Source organism: Sminthopsis crassicaudata, chromosome 6 (assembly GCF_048593235.1).
Source record: "Sminthopsis crassicaudata isolate SCR6 chromosome 6, ASM4859323v1, whole genome shotgun sequence".
Taxonomy (NCBI): Eukaryota; Metazoa; Chordata; class Mammalia; order Dasyuromorphia; family Dasyuridae; genus Sminthopsis; species Sminthopsis crassicaudata.
This window is the reverse complement of record NC_133622.1, coordinates 230,224,976-230,246,377: the sequence shown is the minus strand read 5'-3', so window position 1 is coordinate 230,246,377 and position 21,402 is coordinate 230,224,976. Positions and strand designations below refer to the sequence as shown.

The 21,402-nt window shown below is 34.2% G+C and overlaps 1 protein-coding gene across 4 annotated transcripts in view; it reads left to right on the top strand.

The window, feature by feature from the left end:
- Positions 1–21,402, top strand: part of LRRC4C (leucine rich repeat containing 4C) — a 1,473,705-nt gene that overhangs the window by 414,804 nt on the left and 1,037,499 nt on the right. For all 4 annotated transcript variants that reach the window (XR_012482990.1, XM_074272319.1, XM_074272321.1 and 1 more), the window contains one exon: positions 5,366–5,508. The gene's annotated coding sequence lies outside the window, so the exon portion shown is untranslated. The remainder of the gene's footprint in view (positions 1–5,365; positions 5,509–21,402) is intronic.

The window sequence follows — 21,402 nt, the reverse complement described above, 5'->3', positions numbered from 1 at the left end:
ATTTTTAGATATCTTTGGAGTATGGATTTGGCAGTAGTATTGCTGGATCAGAGTGTATATACTGTTTCAGACATCTCTGGGCTTAGCTCTAAATTGCTCTCCAGAATGGTTGAATCATTTTACCACTCCACCAATAGTGCATCAGTGTACTACTTTCCCCCAACCTTTCCAACATCCAATGTTTTTGTTATATTTGTTATATTCTCCTTGATAGATGTGAAGTGGTTCTTTAGAGTATAACCATTTATCAAAAGAGGAATGACCTGCATTTTTATATATTTGACTCAGTTCTCTATAATTTGAGTGGTGAGGTCTTTTAGCAGGGGTACTTAATGCAAATTTTCCCCATTTTTCTTCTTATAATTTTGATTGCATTGGTTTTGTGTGTGAAAAAAATCCATATTATATATAATCAAAAATATGTTTTACATTTTGTTTTGTTACATTTTGTAATGTTCTCTATGGTCCTACCTCCCACCTTCTCTCTCTCTCCCTATCTCCCTTCCTCCCTTTCCTTCTCCCTCTCCCTCTCCTTTCCTTCTTCTCTTTTTCTCCCTCTCTTCCTCCTCTCTCTGTTTCTTTCTTTCTCATTTTAGTACTTACATGATATTTTTAGTTTACAAAAGCATTTTACAAATGCATACAGATTTTCTTTTGTTCTATGCTGTGAACATTTTATTCTTTCCCCTCCTTTTCTCTCCCTCACCTCCATGAGAAGGCTGCAATTAAGTGTGGATCTATTAATTCCATTTACACTTTATCCAATTCTTGTAAATCAGCACCTTTTTATACACCTGATCCTACTCCCTTACTCTGTTACTTCTTTATAAATTTAGAAGACTTTTACACACACACACACACACACACACACACACACACACACACACATATATATGTATATATATATATATATATGTATATGTATGTATGTATGTATTCCTCTTTAACCCATTCCCAGTACCCCATTTGAGGATTCCATAACTACTAGTTCTCCTACACAATCTAATTCCTTTGTGTCAGTTTTTCCTCTCATATCTCATTTGTATAGAGTAGTTACTGTTTTTACCTTTTCCTGCATGGTATTGATTTTTAGAATCACATTATACTCATCTCTACCCCAGTCTTTCTTTTGAAGTATCGGATAACTAATAACAACTTTAGACATATGGTTTATATTTCAAACTATAAAATAGAAACAGTTTATACTTAGAAACTTGAAATTAGACTTTGACTTTTACCTTATATTTCACTTGGATCTTATATTTGATCTAGAGTCTTAGAATTTAGTTCTGATGTTCTTGTACATTTTTCTTGTAGAATCTCTTTTAGGTGGTAAATCAGTTGAATTTTTTTCTATTTCTACTTTTCCTTCCTACTCTAATACTTTCAGGCAATTTTATTTAATTATTTCTGATATTATTGTATCAAGAGTCTTTTATTTTTCTATTCTACCTTTCAAGTAGTCCAATCATTCTTTTATTCTCTTATTGATCTGGTCTCCAGGTCAATTCTTTTTTCTTATGGTTGTCTAACATTCTGTTCTATTTTTTTTTTTTATCTATTTTTTTTCTTTTTATTTATGGTTTCCTAACTTTGCTGGCTCCTTTTTAATTGATTAGCTGTGTTTCCATAATCTTGTTTTTCTTAGATTGTCTCTGCTTCGTTTTTCCTCAATTATGTTCATTTGATTTTTAAAGTCTTTTTTAAATTCTTCTATGAATTCTCTTTAAACATTTAATCATTTAGCATTAGTCTTTGAAGTTGAACTGGGGTTCAACTTCAGAGCAGAACATGGAAGCAAAAAAATGCCTTTTTTTTTTGCTTCCATGCTCTGCTCTGAAGTTGAACCGCAGTCTTCCCTATTCCCATAATAACTTTTTAATTATCCTTTTCAGGCTCGTTTTTTTGCTTTTTTGTTTTTTTATAGTTTATAGTAAATTGATGGTGTATAAACACTTCTAATCCTAGGGTATGGGAGATGGTTTCTCTGGCCACAGGTCCTTCTTTAGTTCACCTTCTGGACTAGAAACTGAAACTCTATTGTTTTCTAAGTGTTCCCAGATAGCCAGAATTGCTTCTTTCTGAACTGTTGCCATAATAGCTTTCTTTTGGATCTTCTTGATGCTTCAGAGAAACTAGCCTGAAGGTGTTTATATTTCATAAGGGACAGACCACAGTCCTGGGCTTTTTCTTTGAAGTTTCTCTGGTTGTGTTGGAGGATTATAGTTCTGCCCCAACTCTTGCTTGTTCTTTCACACACCCTTTAAAATTCACCCTGAAGCCCTATTTTTATCTTATCTGGGGGGGCGGGGAATGGAGAGCTTGGATTTTTTGATCTACTCTGCCATCTTGTACATAGTAGGTATTTAATAAATACTTATTGATTGGTTAATTGATTGGTAAACTGAAAATCCAAAGATCCTTATAAAGGAAAGCAAAATAGGGATATCTTAATTAGATTTCCTGTCTTATTAGTTTTGTCACCTGAAAAATAAGATGCTTATCTTATATCACATGAACTATAAGGTGCCTGCAGTAAAAGTCTGTGATTCAAAATCAAGTTTCTTCTTTTTTATTGCCTCATTTTAATGTAATACAAATTAGTATATTGCATATGCCTACTTCTTAAAGGTAGCAGACAGTTGAGAAAAGTCTATATAAATTATTCACCAACAGGTGATTTTATACTTCTCTGATATTACTGAGAAGAATAATGGAATAATAAGCTTGAGAATTTTTCATTGAGTGAAGACGATTCCATTTCTTTGAACATATAATAGTTTTGTGATCATGGCCATTTCCTAATAAAAATAAAATTGTACATTGTGCATGGATGACATTTCTGGATATCATTCTGGAATTCTCAAGAAATGTGAAATCCAAGGGTGAGGTCCAACTCAAGGAAGACTCATCATCATAATCACCACCACCATCAACAACAACAACATTAAATAAACAAAAAGAGGAGTTAATACTTCGTCATCATGATCATCATTTGCTTAGTAATTGGTTATAATTTTTCTTGATGATAGTGGTGATGACAGTAATAATGATAATATATTATTAGAATAAAATATGTGTCCTGAATGATATTACAATTTATCCATACTAGACCCATCACTATGCTACTTATCTTTCTGGACTCCAAGACAGCTGGCACATATTTTATTCACATATCTGATCATTTTACAAGTTACTATAAATCTCTTCCATTTGAATGTCCAGACAAATTTTATAGGGAATCTCAATATGCTATCTTTGGGTGATATTCACTGATTCCTTGCTTTTCTAATTGTAGGACTAGCTGTTCAGCAGAATCAATAATTCTGTAGTCATGTTGAACTGTGTGTTATTGGATTTTCTGAGTTATGCTTTGAAACAGCCCTGCATAGTACACTTGGCTATATACCAGAGGGAATAATTCCACATTGGCAGAATGGATGGATTAGAGACAGCTCAATTGCTCTTTTTTATCTTCTATTTGTCTAATCCCCTAATGAATCTCAGCATGTGATGGTTCAAGTGAATGACCCAGATTACTCAGTTTAAATTCTGGAAGGTCAGACCCAAGCCTTTTGATAAAATTAACCTAGATAGGTCAGAAACCATTATTTCACAAGTTCTTGTATGAGCGACTAACTATGCACATTGTCCTGTATTACACTGGAAAATGGCAAAGTGGAAAGGGTAGCCTTTTTTAACAGAAAAATAAACATGACACCTCATGTGAACCACAAATGACATAATTTTATAACCAAATGGGACTTCTTGTGACTTGTTTCTATTATTTCTCAGTTTCATAATTTTGTAGTAAACATTCCAAGGACATTACAACTTACACAGCATAGTATAATTGCAAAGAATCATACATTTAAAGTCAAAAGAGTAGAGTGTGATTTGATGCCCTGAAATTATTAATTTATGGAAATATGGCCAATACATTTAGTTCTCTGTATCTCAGGGTTTTTTAATTGTGAAATAAGGATAATAATTTTTTGCACTTCTTGATAAAATGTTCATGAAAAAAAAGCTTTATCTTTTATTTTTATAATAGTTCTAAATGAGAACTCATTCTTCACATGCTGAAATAATTAAAATAATCAATATCCAGGAAGGATTCTTATAGAGGATGATGGTCGTTGGGAGATCATTTAATATTCCACTTCTTCCCTTAAATTGCTACCTTAGCAAGTAATAATGGTCACCGGCTAAAGAGTCCTGGGACCAGTTAATTCTTTGTGGCTACCATGCCATACTGAATAATGAAAATTGTTATTTTAGTCACAGAAACCAACCAAAAATTTAGAACTGACCTCATGGAATTGGAGGATAATATATTTAGACTGAGAAGGAACTTTGACAAACAACCATAGCAGTTTCACGTAATTTTTACAGAAAGAGACCTTGATACATATGATTCAACATATATCTGATGAAGAACATCCTTTCTGTAACATACTTTGCAACAAATCTCTGATTTTTCCATGAAGACTTCCAATGGAGAATTCATTATTTCTCATGATATTCTATTTTATACTAGTCTGATACCATGATTTTATGATAGAAGAAATTGAAGACAAGAGAAAGTGAATTGTATCCAGGGAAAAAATAATGCTGATAAGAGTCAAATTGTGATTCTTGTTCCCTCTTCTACTTTTGTTCCCCTATCTTCATCCCATATCACAATTTCCCTGAGTTGTGATTTTTACTGTCTGGCAGTAACAAAACTCTTGAAGACTCTTGAAAAATAACCACAAAAATTAGTAATTATTTAGAATATACTGGAAGATCTAAAAGAATCATAACATCAGAAAGGAAAAAGAGAAAATCCTTATTATCCCTATAGATCTATAGCTATATCTTTATATTTATAGATGCAAATTTATAAACATCTTCTATGTATATTGATCTATATAAAATATATATATATAATTATACTATAAAATCTATATGCATATATAGATTTTAGATATTGATTTATGTATCATGTAGAAGATGTGAGGATCTGTATTTAGACAGGTATCTATTCATCTATACACACATACGTATATTTATAATCATATATGTGGTATATATATATGTGTGTGTGTGTGGTGTTATTGCTATTTCTTTCTTTTTTACATTGCTTTTCTTAGTGATTTCTCCCAACAATAGAATTATTCCTTGTAACCCCAAATTATAGTTAAGCATGGCAAATCAAAACATCTGCCATGTCTTCAAAGTAAGTACTTCATCCCCCACCTTTATTCTAGATGACTTCAGCCAAGAGGTAAGGCAGATGCTTTTTTATAAGCTCTTTAAAGTCATGATTGGTCATTGTAATGATATGTGTCCTCATGGCTTTCAATGTTGCTTTCTTTTACAGTACTATTGCTATTGTGTAAAAATTTCTCCGGGGAAAACTTCTTAACAATCTGAGCTGTCCAAAGTGGAATGGTCTGCTATAGAAGGTGATGGGTGCCCTCTCTTTGGAGATCCTTGGACTAAAACTGGATGGCTACTGCTTAGGTATGTTATATTTGGTGATTTCTTGGGATATATATTAAGCTAAATAGACTCTGGTCCATTTTAACTCTTAATTCTTGTGGATTCTGTATTTCTGTTTACTTTCCATGGGTTGGTAAAGATCTTTCCAGGGTTGTCTGGATGACTGTTGTTTCTAATGAAGTAATAACATTTAATGTAATTTATATGCCATGATTCTGTAACTATTCATCATTCAATAGGTACCCCTTTTCTTTGAAATCTTTATTATAATCATCCATTTTTCTGAAAGCAAAAAGATCTCTGCTTACATTTCAAAGGGTGCATTTTATCCCTGACTTACAGGAGGCCTTTGGGTCACTGCCCATTAAGACTGGGTGAAATTAGTCATTTAGAAAATCCTTTTGCTCTTCTGGTCAATGGAGCAATAAGAAAACCAACTGGGTTCCACTTAGGTAACCTGATTTGAAAAACAGGAATCATGGCTATTCCCAAACCTCTACATATATTAATCCCCATTGATCTCAAAATTTGCACAAAAATGCCAGCTCAGCACCCTTTGTTGGCATAGAGATTCCTAGAACACAGCAGCATACCCTGGTCATGTACCTTCCCTTGCTGTAATATTAGTGATTAACATTTTTACCATTAAGTGCCAGAGTTCAAGGACATAGAAGCTGCAGTGAACAATGGCTATGAATTTCAATCTGAAGTATTTATCCTGTGCCCTTGGAGAGACGACTTCATTTTTTTTCTCTGCTCTTAGCTGACACATGCTGGGCAGGGAAGCATGTGTGAATGAGAATGGGAGATTCTTACTCTCTCCTCTTAAGCTAAAAAATATTTCTTTTGTGCCTCTCTAACCCTAGACCTCCCATCTCCTATTAATGTTTATGTGAATCAACTTTTGTTTCCTGTTCCTTTCAATTCTCCCCGCCCCCCAAAAAAATATCCATCATCCCCCAGGTTTTGACAGAGCAGTTGTTGCTTTTCGATATGATTTATCCTTATTGGAGAGGGGGGGGGAGAAATATTATTAGCAGGTGAGAGAAAGTTAATGATACTAAGGCCCAACATAACACACACCACATTTATGCCTCCAAAGCAGAAAAAAAAAATAGCAAAAAAAAACAAAATCAGAAGCTGGAGGTTCAATAAATTCATTGACCCTAAATAGGTTCTATGGTACAAAAAAAAATCAAGTGCAGAAACAGAGTTTTGCTCATCTTTGAACAGAAGATTGCTTGATCAATGATCCTCTAAAAACTAGCCATTCTATTACCTGGAATTAATGGTCAGTTTCTCAGTTAATGTTCTGGGGCAAGACAGAGTCATCTGTGTTCTAACAACCAGTCATTAACTGAAGTAATGATGGGGGTTTTTAAGCATATTATATCTTCTATGACCATAACCGGCATTCTGCAATGGCAAGTTGACTCGTTTCTGGTTTTCTATTTGTTTGTTTGGAGAATGCAATCAGCTGAATGATCACTTTGGAAGAGTGATCATTTGTAGCTGATGATTTTCTGATTGACAATAAATGAAACATCATATTTCTAAGTATCTGAAAAGCAAGGGAGAAACTAATGGAGAAACAACTGTTGATCTCAGTCTGTAACAGGAAAAAAATTGCTCAACTCAGGAGTGGTGTATGGTTCTGTGAATTAAATTCTTCTCTTTGCCAGTCTCAGTTTATTTGAAGGAACTAGAAATGTTTAAACTAAGGAAGAGAGAACTTGGCAGTACTGTAGGGAGAAGAGTACATTTGTCTCTAAGTATTGGCAAGGCTATTATGTGCAAGACTATACCTGATCTCTTTGGCCCCATTGGTACAAACAGAAAATGGATGAGCAAATGGTGTGGAATTTGCAAAGAGGCAAACTTTGGCTGAATATTAGGGTGAAAACAACAGGCTGCTTCCAGAAATAAGAAGTGGAGTTGTTATGGTTAGTTTTTGAGGTCTTAAGGAAAAGACATACAAATAATTAAATCTTGAGCATGTTTCAATAAATATTTTTGTAATATCCTCCAGTTTGGTGAATACTAATGGTTTGTTAATACAATTCACAAAAGATCCATGGGTAGATTTTTTGGCGGGGGAAAATTTGAAAAAGTTCTTGAACTTGAACAAAGTATTTTCATAAATATTTAAATTAAATTAAATTTTTTTTCATTAGAAATTTAAAAAAAAAAAGCCTGATCAGGGGCCCATAGACTTCATCATACTTCCAAAGGAGTCTTTAACACACAGAGACATGCATACAGACACAGACACATACACACACATACACTCAGACATATACACATACACGTCCATCTCTCTCCCTTTCAAAAAAGTTAAGAATCCCTGAACGAGGTGTTTAGTAAGATGCTTTTCAAATATGAAATTCCATGATTTTGCTCTGAAGAAAGGGCTTTGCTTACAGAAGATGTGGTATAATAGATGAGTAATAGACATGGAGAAAGAAGAGCTTGTTCCCAATCGCCTTGACATTTATTAACTATAAAGTAACTTATAATCTCTGAGTCTCCATTTTTCTGCAAAACAAAAATTATCAGAACCATAGTTCTTTCTTACAAGGTGATGGTAAGTTTCTGAGGAAATAATGTTTGCATATATGATAATATATGAGATACTCTATGATAACATATAAGTAATAATTCAATATCACCTGTTAGTAAATGTGAGAATATTCTTGTGAGGAAAATTTTCAGTGGTATTGGTTTTCCTTTCCTTAAGTGTGCCACATTGGGTTTTATTCCCTAATATGAAATCCTGATTTTCTTCACCCATCTACTTTTCAAGCTATTTAGTATAGGGAATGATACAAAGCTTGTACTTACCCTGACTTCTTTATACTTTTCCTAGTATAAATTTTATTTTGCATAATAAAGAAGTGGAACTATAAGTAATTATCACCTTTCTCACACAAATAATCTCAGAAATTTAATATCTCCACACTTGTATTGGACAAAATTTGATATTTAACAGCTCTCATATACTTCAAGTTATTGTAATACTTTCTCTCTCCTCTCACTTCTTTTCCAAATGAAATATCCCTATTTCATAGAGTCAAACATTTAGGCTTGGAAGTGAAGTCAGACTTCATCTATTCCCCAGTTTCTTACATTGTGGTTTGGCCTATAACAGGCTTGGGTTTTCTCAGTGGTTCAGTGATCCAAAGCATCCCAATAGATTTTGGACAGAAAATGCTATCTGCATTCAGAAAAAGGACTAAGGAAACTGAATGTAAATTGACACATGCTATGTTCACTTGTTTTGTCAGTTTTTCTTTTTTTTTAATCTCTCCAATAGTTTTTTCTCTTTTGCTCTGATTTTTCTCTCCAAGTGATTCATAAAGCATTGTATATTAAAGGTAATTTATTTAGCTACACTAAAAAATGTTTAAAAAATGTGGTTTGACACTCTTTATCAGGTCTTGTAACTTCTCAGTAAGTGTTTGATTTTCATAGATAATGTTATATTCCTATATACTGGGGTCACATAAAAATTTCTTGGGCAAAAAAGGTGTCACAAATGAAAAAAAAATTAAGAAGCCATAACTATTCCCCACAAAATACACACATCTCATTTTGAGGATGAGAAATTAATTTGACTTGTACAGCATCAGAAGGAGTAAACATTTGAGACCAGATTTGAACTAAGGTCATCTGATTCTACAATTAGTCTTCTTTTCCCTGCATTACATCGCTTCCCAGATAGTCCCTTCAATAACTTCTTAGATGGAATGTGTTAAAGTCCTTTCATTATTCTGTCGCCTTCTTGGTATCACTTACTGTTCTCCCTTACTAGAATTCTTCAGTCAGAATATAGATAGTCAATGACTTAATGGAGACTTGGGAGAGATATTCTTATATATGTATTCGTTGGTTGGACTACATGATTTCTGAGTTCTCTGAGAACTCAGAGTCTTTCTTCTCTGATTCATTTTAATTCATATTTTTTATTGTTCTATGACATCTAGGCTATTGCTATTGTATAATCGGCAACTTGCTTCCCACTTGCATCTTTGCCTCTCTTCCCACCCATCTAAAATACTATCAATTAATATTCTTAATGCAGAGCTTGCATGGTCTCACTTCTCTGCACAAAAGCCTTTAATCTCTCCCCATAGCTTAAAAAGGAAAATAACAAACTTCTCCATTTTGGCATGCATAGTTTTTAGCAAATCATTTATGTGGACTGACTTATCTTTCCTTCATTACCTCCCCCTGTTCTTTGATTTGCTGCATATACTTCAGTCAAATTAGATTACCAAGGCTTTCCTGAACACACACTGAGGTTTTTTATTTGTTTGTTTGTTTGTTTTTTGTTTTTGTTTTTATTTGTTTGTTTGTTTGTTTGTTTGTTTTACCTTAGTTCCTTGGTTTAAACCATTTTCTCCCTAGAATGTCCTTCATTTACACCCCTAAAGTCAACCAGGCTGTTGAGGACTTAAACAAATGTCTTCTCTACCATGAGGCCTTCTATGAACCCACTCAGTAGCCAGGCTGAATAAATTGCGTTTGCTATATATTTGCTAAGGGCCAATGATAGGAAAAGATTTTTCTGAGTATTAAGGAATCAAAGCTAAAATGATTACATGTCCTAGTTTCATTGAGAAAGTCATAGTGACTAGGACTAGGAAAATAATTTGATCACTCTTTTAAATTGACCTGCTTAGAATAGATCTTTAGAATATGGTTACATATTAGGAATCATAATTTTCAGACTGATTTTTTACAAAGTAGAATGCTGTTATATTGGGGGAAACAGAATGGTAAAGTACTTCATGGTTTTGTTATATGAAGCTTAATCAAGGCAATTGGTGATGATTAGCCTAGAGAAGGAAGGGAATCCTTGGAAGGTGGACTATGAGAGATGTATTTTGGTATTTGTGGGATTCTTATATGGAAGAACTCCAAAGAGAAGATAAGAATTATTCTGCTTATTCCCAGGCAACATAAATAGAAGCAATGGGGGCAAACTTGAGAGGGAAAATTAAGGCTTAATATCAGGGAAAATTACATAAGTAGCTTGCTAAAAGGCAGAACTCTCCAAAAGCAGATCAGGTTGTTTCCTGAAGTGGTGGATTTCTCTTTGCTGAAGATCTTTATGAAAACTGGGATGATCATTTGTTTGTGGATATTGCTTGAGGGGTTCAGTGCTTGGTGTAGGTTGCATTAGATGACCTCTAAGGTCTCTTCCCACTTGAGATTCTATGATTCTATGAATTTATTAGTAAACCTCATAATCTTGGTTGCTGGCTTAGATCCTAGAATGCAACTGGTCGCCATGGAAAAGCATGAAGCCAACTGACCCATAAGGGAATTGAACACACACCATGGATCTCATTAACACAACATTTGTAACCAACTGAGCCAGAAGCTGTGAAAAGACCATGAAGAAAACACATTTTCACGAGACAGAAGATGATGGAGGTTCAGAGCATGACAAGCTCAGTAAGTGGGGCCACAGAGGTTGCTGCCTCTATGCAAATTGATTATGTTCAGCACTTAGGAAAATTGCTTTCCATCTATCATCTGCTTGAGAAATAATCTCAAGTGAGTCACACAGATTTGAAATTTTTTCAAAAGCTTATGAAAAAGCTGCACAAGTGACTGTCAAACTAAAGACAAGACTTTACCATTTAGCTATTTATTGAAAGCAGGGGTATGGCTGGAATGGAAAAATGGAAATAGTGACTAGAAGGGTTAAAATAATAGCTGAAATTAAGATGGTATTTTCAGGACTTAGGTGAATTTTGAGTTTGGAATATGAGATTTTAAGCTAGTGCTTAAGAGATCACGTAATCTTCTTCCTTCCCTCTTCCTTAACAATCTTTTCCATATAAGGAAATTGATGCTCAAAAAGTTTAATCAATTTCCCAAAACACATATCTAGTAAATAGCTGAGTCAGGATTTGAGTCCTGGTTTTCTGATTTCAGAGTAATTTTTCCAGTCTAATGGCAGATCATTTTGTTTGTTTGTCTGCTTGACCTTCACAACAATCCTGACAAGAAACTAGTTAATACAGATTTTGGTTTTTAAACTGAGGATCTAAGCTTCATGATTTTTCTATGCTTAGAAATCTAAGTAATGACAAAGAGAGATTCTGCAACTTGGTCTCTCTGACTGCTCAATCCATTATTTGTTCCAGCATTATACATTACCTGATATCTTTCTTGAATCAGTATTTTCCAAAACAAAATAGACAAATAAATAGGTGACTATAAAATTATTTTCCCCCAAACAGTCTCCAAAATAATCTCTGCTCATATTGACAGTCTGATCTTTGGCATAAATCTTCTTACTTCTCTCTTAGTCATATCATAAACCCCCATGAGTTCAATTACCGTGTTTAAACAGATGGCAACCAAATCCATCCAGCCAAAGCAAATCTCTCTCCTGAGTTCCAGTCTTGCATCACCAACTGCCTTCGGTTCATCCATTTTCACCTGAAGGTCCCATGCACATCTCAACCTCAATTCTTCCAAAACAGAAAACATTTTTCTGACTATTTAACAAAATTGCCTCTCCTCCGAGTTCCCTTTCTCTACTTAGGTCTACACTCTCTATCTTAGAGCTAGGTTTATATTCACTGTCAACTTCAACTCTTCCTTTTCACTTTATATTCAATACAAATCTGATGTCATATCTTTTTAATCACATCTTCAAGATATGTCTTGCAAGCATTGCACTTTCTCCACTTAAATGAGCACCATCATATTGTATGCCCCTTCATCTCTCACCTGCACTATTGTAACAAATTCCTATATTGTCCCCTTGCTATGAGTATCTTCCCCCTCCACAACAATTCAATACTGTTTCCCAAATGATCTCCCAGACACATTATAGCCAAATTCCCAGATCAAGGAGAAAATACTACAAGCAGCCAGAAAGAAACAATTCAAGTATCATTGAACCATAGTCAGGATAGCACAAGATTTAGCAACTTCTCCATTAAAAGAGTAGAGTGATTGGAATATGATATTCTGGAGGGCAAAGGAGCAAGAGTTACAGAAAATAATTACTTACCCATTAAAACTAATTATAATCCTTCAGGAGAAAAGACTTCTTAATGAAAAGAACTGAGCTGAATATAAAATGTGACTTACAAATACAAGACTATAGAGAAGCATAAAAACGTAAACAGGAAAAGGAAATCATACAGAACTTAATGAGGGTGGACTTTTCATATTACTACTTTGGGAAATGGTATTTGTAACTACTAAGAGTTTTCTCATTATTAAGACAATGAGAGGGAAATGTGTGTGTGTGTGTGTGTGTGTGTGTGTGTGTGTGTGTGTGAGAGAGAGAGAGAGAGAGAGAGAGAGAGAGAGAGAGAGAGAGAGAGAGAGAAGGTGAAATTATTAGGTGAGAAAAGAATGTACTGAAAAAGTTGGGAAAAGGAGCAGTAAAAGGAGTAAATCATCTCACATAAGAAGCAATAAAAATGTTTACACTGGAAAGGGGAGAGGGGAAAGGTAAGGTGGATTGAGTGAATGCTACTTTCATCAGAATTAGCTCAAAGATGGAGTAATGCACCAACTCAATTGGGTAGAGAAGTCTATATTACCCTATAGCAAAATAGGATGGAAAGGGGATAAAAGAAAGGGGAGGGTAAAAGGAGGGAATGTAGATTTGGGGAGAGATATGCTTAATATGCTGAATCATAAACAAAACATTTTTGAGGAACTCAAGGTCAGAAGAGAGAGAATAGAATAAGCAACGTGGAGGGAATACATTTAGCAAGAGTAATTGTGGGGGAAAATGAAGCAAGTTCTCTGATAAAGACATAATTTGTTAGACATACAGAGACATGAGCCAAATTAATAAAAATAAGAGTCATTCCCCAATTCATAAGTGATCAAAATATAATAACAGTTTTCAGATGAAGTAATTTTAGCTATCTGTAGCCATATTAAAAATATTCTTCTTCACTATTGATTGGAGATATGGGAATGAAAATTATTCTGAATACCAGGACATATGCATTCTATTTATTAATAGGATAAAAAAGGAAAATGACAAATAGTGAAGAGGATGTGGGAAAAATGACAATTTTGTCCTTATATGCTAAATACCTAATAATATTGAGATTAGAAGGCATTTCATGAATGGATGTTGAATTTCATTTTATTTCATTTCCTTTATTATTATTATTATTATTTTGTATTTTATTTTAATTAGGTGAGAGACTGTGAATAGCAAAAGTCTTATATTCAAAAGTCTTTCAGTAGTATTATTTCAGGGAGCAAAAGTAAATAACTGGGATTGGGGGAGACTTTAGATAAAGTTGATTGACAAAAGAATATTTTTAAAGTATCACATATACTTTTGGAAACATGCTAATTAAGTCAAAATTTGAGATATTAATAATGGACCCTTTGGATTCCTTTAAAAATCACTTTCATCTTCTGTTCTCTTCTAGAAATTAAACAGCTTAAATTCAGAAATTATGCCTACTATTTTTTCCCTCTTTTGGTGCCCAGGATACTGGAAGTATTCAATGAAATGTTAGAGATTGATTGACTTGACTAACTTCAATAAAACAAACTTCTCTGGTGTTGTATCAACTCTATTATAGGATTTTTTTCTCTTTCTTGAGTGATGTTGATGTTATTAACAACACTGAAAATTGATCCTTGAATCATGAATCATTGAATTATACTGGCATGTATAAAGGAAAATATATTGAACTGAGATGAAAAGAAAAAAGAAATAGAGGAAGGAAGAGGAAAAGAGTTAATATGGTAGAGTTTCATCAAGAATTACTTCCAGTGCTAGCCTTGATTTGGGGATCTGGGCTTTGAACAAACTAAATGCCTATTGTGATGAGGAGTATGAGAATGATGATGGGCCATCTTGACTGATATATAAAGTTCTGAATTCCAAATCAAGGCCAGCTGTGTACAAATAGGAATTCTAAAATTACTGGCAATTCAATTAAACTTTCAGTGTTGTTAGTAGCATTAACCCATAAGAAGTGGGAGTCTAGTTTGGAAAAACTGGAATCAGTGTGCAAGTTAATCAGCATCCTTTTTATGTTCCAGAAACTAAGTTAAGGGTTCACAATATGATACAAATAAAGCAAAAAAACAGTCCCTATCCTAAAAGAACATAAATTCTAATGGGGTAGAAAGTAACAATGGGAGAGGTAACAAGCAAGCCAGTGTGCATATACAGTGAAAATGGGAGATAATCTCAGAAAGAAAAAAAAATTACAATCAAAAGTAAAAATTACTTATTTCTCTAAATCCTTTCCCCAACATTATAAATTGCAGAACAGATTGCTTCTTAGTACAATTATAAGCTGCTGTCCAAATATATATTTGGCCCATCCCTATGATTCTATTGGTCTGTATTTACATATGAAAAATCCCTTCTTCACTTCAGGTCAGTAGCTCATCTCTGTTACCATCCCTGTTCTTTAACACCCCAGTTACTCCTCTAAAATGCTTGTGTGTTTTCACACAAATAATGGGGTGATTAAAATAACTTCAAATCTAGGTCTTCTTAACTTTGGACACAGAATTCATTTTATCTTCCCTGCCATGAGTCTTTTATATAATATAATATATGTTTTCATAATAATTCATTTCTATCATATTTTAAGGTTTATAGGGCACTTTAAATCACTTCAAACTATTCTAGGGCATTTGGAATACATTGTAACCTCTCTTCTCCTATCTCAGCATAGTCTACTATGTTTTGTTATGTTTTGTTATGTTATATTAACTACGACATAATATAATATAATATACAATAATGTAATATAACCATGTAACATATCATGTAAAAACATAAAATGCTTTTTACAGTAACAATTGTATTCTGATATTCAGATAAACAGAAATGGAAATATAAACATAGAAAAGAAAACAGAAAAGTAAATAATAATAATAAAAGCTAAGATTTATATAGTACCTATTATTTCCAATGTTGTTTTAAATGCTTTACCATTTGAGACTCACAAACCCTGTGAGGTAGGTATTATTATTATTACCCCTATTTTATAGATAAGGAAATTGAGGCACAGATTAAAGGATTTGCTCCTAGTCACAGTGAATGAATATCTGTGAGCAGATTTTAATGCATACATTCCTGAAAGATTGGATATTCTACCCATTGCTTCAATGAGCTGCCCCTTAAAATATTTAGAATATTTTCTCTAGACAAAATCTGTAATATCTAATACATATCTAATATATATAATATATAATACATATATAATATAATATATACATATATAATGTCAATACATACATATATAAACAGATATGTATTATTGGTACATACATACATACATATGAGAAATATGGACACAGAGACAAACACACACAGATGTATATTCTAAAAGAAGAAATTTCTACTCCATATAGACTTAGCAAATCACTTTTGTATTAAAGTTGTTTTTTTTCTAAATAAGAAAGCAGTTTGAACTATCTTTTTTGTATATATACATATACATATATATTTGTATATATATATGTTGCACGCACACAAAGACACACACACACACACACACACACACACACACACACACACACAGAAAGCTACAGAGTGAATGATCAGGTCTTGTACTGAGCCAATTGGTAGACGAGGAGCTGTCTCAAAAGGAAGTCTTTTCCATCAGATAGTTCCCTCCATTGGAAGTATATATTAGAGCTTGAAGTAATAAAGGTTGTCTTCCAGCAACCTCCTACATTTTCCCCTAGCATGTGCTTTTTGATGTTAAGTGTCACTAGCAAAATGGATGATTATAGTCCCTGTCTAGTATTATAATAGTACCATTAGGCTCTTAAAGCCTGGCAATGATGATCCCTGCTCTGCTGTGATTCTTGGCAGCTAAATACTCGTTAGGTGTTGGCACTATTTCAGATATCCCCCTTAAAAGTGGCTGCTCTCCTGCCTTTTGTTGACTATGATGTCAAACTACTTGAAGAAATTCACCTCCTTTTCTTTTAACTTCCTGTCCTTTTCTTTCTGAGGATCAGCCAGTTTGAACTTAAGGGAATCTGTAAACTCTTGTGGCTTTTTGTTTTGTTTTGGTTTGGTTTATTCATTTCACTGATTAGAGTTTTCTGTGACCCCTAAACATCTGTTGAAGGTACAGAGTCACTTGGTCTTTATCCAAAGAAATATTTTTTAGCATCTGCTAGTTTTAGAGAAGTAGCTTTTCTTACTTAAAAAAACAAAACAAAACAAAACTATGTTTATTCATTCATTCATAGGAACTGCATTTGGGATAAGCAGACATTTTTGTGATTCCTGAATTAACATTAGCCTCCAGTGGATTCTTTCTGATAGCAAAAAAGTCTTCCAAATGATCATTGACAGGTGGTGATTTGTCACTGCTATTAGAGTTGTTTTCCCAAAAGAAATTGCACCCTTTCTCATTTATACATATCCCCCAAACCTTTTTTTTATTGGTCAACAAGGAAAGAAGACCTGATTTATAATGCGACTTATTTCTGGTTAAGGGCATCCAGATGTATTTGTTTCACAAAATTTTCTCTTCTTAGAACTAAGGATAATGCCTGATAGCTAGATGGTCTTGTGGATACAGTGCTGGACTTGGAAATACAAAGAATGAGTTTGAATCCTACTTCAGACACTTATAAGTTGTGTAAACACAGACAATTCACTTATACTCTCTGAGCCTCAATATCTTCATCAATTAAATGGAGAATATAATAGTACCTAATTTTATGATTATTGTGAAGATGAACTGAGATATGCTACATAAAAGTGATTTGTAAATCTAAAAATGCTATATAAATTCTAGTTATTATTATTGGTTTTTTTATTAGTTTGTTGGCTTAATGACCAAACATCTAATTCATATTGTATAAATGAAAAAAAAAACTTATAATAATTCTATAATACTTTAAGGGTTTTGTTACTTTTTTTGTGAGAAAATTGGGGTTAAGTGACTCATCCAGGGTTATACAGCTAGAATGTATTAGGTATCTGAAACTGGATTTGAACTCAGGTCTTCCTGACTCCAGGACCAGTGCTCTGTCAACTGGGTCATCTAACAACCCCTGTTTTAAGGTTTTTGAACCCACTTTTGCTTAACTGTTTCTAGACAGTCAGTGAACCATTTTGGATAGAGTGCTAGATTTGGAATCAAGAAAATCAAAGATTAGTTGTTTGATCTTAATTGAATCATTTTACCATAATGATCATCAGTTTCTCCATCTGTGAAATGAATATAATGAACCATATATTATCTACCTTACATGATTGCAATGGAGATCACATTGGAAGACTCTAAAGTACAAGTCAGTCAATAAGCATTTATTAAGTATTTCGTTATTAATAGGAGTGTATGGGATATTCAGGGAGGACCAAAACCTCTGATGTGATGTCTTCCTAAGCCCTTTTCAAGACTCTTCGTCCACCTTTGATAGCCATCTGTTCCCAACTGTTGTCTATGCCCATAAGAAGTTATAGCTTGTTCTATGAGGACAATCTGATAAAACATCTCAGATTAAAGAAGCATGAAGATAAGCAAAAGGATATAAACTCAGTGGGAACTTATAGGAAAGGGGGATATCTACCCAAAGCATGTGAAGACACCTTTTCAAAATGGCCATGAAAGTGGCTGAAGTAGATGATATGGAGAGCTTGGTCAGGCTTCAAGTACATAAAGTTCATCCATTGCATCCTGGGCCATCACCAGTCATCCTGACATTTATCTTGCCACTGGAGCTCCATGAATCTGGAAGAGAAGTGAGACTGAGAACTCTGTGAAAATCTAGCTCTCTTAAATCCAAGTCACTAGTGAATTAAGACATCACCTCATGATCTCATTGATCCTCTTCAAAAATGAAATATGGGAAAGCAGTTCTTTATAAGTAGACCATTCCTTTCCAGGCTCTCCTGCTGGTTCATCTCCACATGTTTTTCCCTCTGCTCTCTGGAAGGTCCCTCCATTTCTGGACAATTCATGCTAAAAGTACCCTCTGTACCCTTCTTCATAGGTCACTCGCTGAAGGCCATTGTGAGGTGGAGATATATGTCAATTATGTATTCATTCCTATCCAGGTGGAAATGCTGACTTTTCTTTACAAGGCTTTCTCTGTCATGATCCATTATGCTTTAGAGCCTCTACTCTCCCTTTTAGCTTCCTTTTGTATTTGATCTCCTTGCATTAGTACTTAAACTTCTTGAGAGCAGGGATGTCTTTCCATTTACATTTCTATTCACAGTGATAGTACTTAATAAGCATATAATAAATATTTGTTGTCTTGTTGAATTGACTTGTCTTATGTACTAAGTGCTGGCATTATGTTAAGTGCTAGAGATAGAAAAAACAGTTCAACAAACAAAAAGAAGGATTCTTGCCCTGAGACATTGCATATTTTATTGAGACTACAACATGCAAATAACTGTGTGTATATAATAAACATATATAGAATTAATTAGAAGTAAATGTTGGTTATTATAGCAATATTATTATGATAATTGTTCTTGTAGTGGTTAATTAATCAATGAACATTTATTAAGTACCTATTGAGTGCCAGGGACTGGGTTGAATCCTGGGGATTAAAATAAAAGAAGACAAAAGGAACTGCTTTTACCTTCAAAGAGCTTACAATCTAATGAGAGAGACAGTCTAGGAAGGAAAAATTCTAATGCAAGTAATACACACACACACATACACACACACACAAACACTCAAAGCAAGCTATATATAGGATAAAACTGAAAATAATTAAAAGAGGGAAAGTAATTAAAAGAGTTTACAATCTAATGAGAGCTACAATCTAAGGAGGGAAATTTCTAATGCAAGGAATACACATACACACACACACATATATACTCAAAGCAAGTTATATACAGAAAAAAACTGAAAATAGTTAAAAGAGGGAAAACAATAGAATTAAGAGGGATTGAGAGGCAACTAAGTGGCACAGTGGATAGAGAACCAGCTCTGAAGTCAGAGGACCTGAGTTCAAATCTGGTCTCAGACACTTGACATTTCCTAGCTGTGTGACCCTGGGCAAGTCACTTGATCCCAATTGCCTCAGCGTGAAAAAGAGAGAGAGAGAGAGAGAGAGAGAGAGAGAGAGAGAGAGAGAGAGAGAGAGAGAGAGAGAGAGAGAGAGAGAGAGAGAGAGAAGAGACAGACAGAAAGAGAGAGAGACAGAAAGAGAGAGAGAAAAAGAGGGGAAACAGAGACAGATACAGAGAGAGAGGAGAGAGAGAGGAGAGAGAGAGAGAGAGAGAGAGAGAGAGAGAGAGAGAGAGAGAGAGAGAGAGAGAGAGAGAGAGAGAAATAAGTATTCATTATATAAGGTGGGATTTTAGGTGTGATATTTAAAGGGAGTCAAGTGGTCTTTTTAGTAGAGAAGGAAGGGTATTCCAGGCATGAGAAAGTCACACAAGATGGTATTATATCATAGGTAGCATTGAACATTACTACCACTTTTAAAGGTCGGGAAACTAGATGGGCAGGTAATTTAAGCAGCAGCTAATAAGATAATAGCTCTATTATTTGAAACTCTGTAGCCTGACTACACATTATCCCCACATTAATATGTTTTTTTAAAAACCCTTTTTTCATGTTTACATCATACTTGTATAATGCTTCTATGATGTATTGGAAATCTTTGAAAGGTTATTTTATAGGAGAAATCTGCCAATCCGTTAAGATGCTATTTATAGTTAATGAGGGGAAGGAAACTGCAGGGGAATCCCTTAGGTTTTGTGGAATCTATCTCCTTCACTCTCTCCTCATTAGTCACTTAATGAAATTAACCATCCATACACACACCTTGCAGCATCTCCTCTGGGACAATGGCTGGTCAGATTTGTTTTATGCCCTGGGCTGTCTTTAAGATCAAAATGGGTTGTGCAGCATTTATTCTTCCTATTTAGCAGAACCAAGTACAGTGTGTATTTCAATATGGTGTCTTATAATGACCCAAAGTGACACACACCTGAGCTGTTTTAAGTATGTGGCAATAATGAAATCCTATGAAGATAGCATTGAAACTCAGTCATCCTCAGCCTTCTAGCCTCTCAATATTAGTATTATTTTGGATTTTATCTACAGTGCTTCCATCAAGCAAGTGATTCATAGATTGTTAGAGTTGGAAGGGACATTAGAAATCAGCTAGTCTAATCCCTTCATTTTACATATAAAAATGCTGAGACCCAAAAAGATTATTAAATCAATTACTCAAGGTCAAAAAGCTGATTCATAAAAGAGCAGTCATATCCCTAGCCAATCTCTCTTCTATTAACTCTTAAGATTCCTATTCAGTCACCTGGAATGATAATTTGCATGTAGTCCAAAAACAATTTTAATATTATAGTTTCTCTTTTGTTTTCTCCTCAATGATGATAAGCAATCTAAATAATCAATCCAAATGGTTCTTTCCTTTAGAACCATCATCCATAATCTCTTTTTTCCTGCCCTTATGTGGTCATATAATGTAATGATGACCACTCAAAGACCTGTGTGTCTCCAAATATTATATGGTTGAACATGCTATTCCCACTGCTGAAAATACAGTGATGAGATCTGCTGCTAGCATTTACTGGGGTTCCATTATCTTACTGTCTGGCAGCTTCTGTTGGAGTTAGGGAAGTACCATGGAAAGAAAAATGATTGTCATCAAAGGACCTGGATTCAAATACCACCTCTGTCTCCAGAGTCAATGCTCTTTGCTTTGTACCATGTTGCCCCTTAAAGGAGGTGTCAGCATGTGGCATAAATAGTGTCTCATGTGTGCTAGCTCATGTAACAGCCGATCTATTGACTGTTCTTCTTGTCAGTGAGAAATATGCTAGCACCTGTGGTTTCCTGCAAATTGAAATCTATTCTCTCTATGTTCTATGACTATATAAAACAGCAAAGGATCCCTCTTTTTCAAACTCAGTAACTATAATCTTAAGAT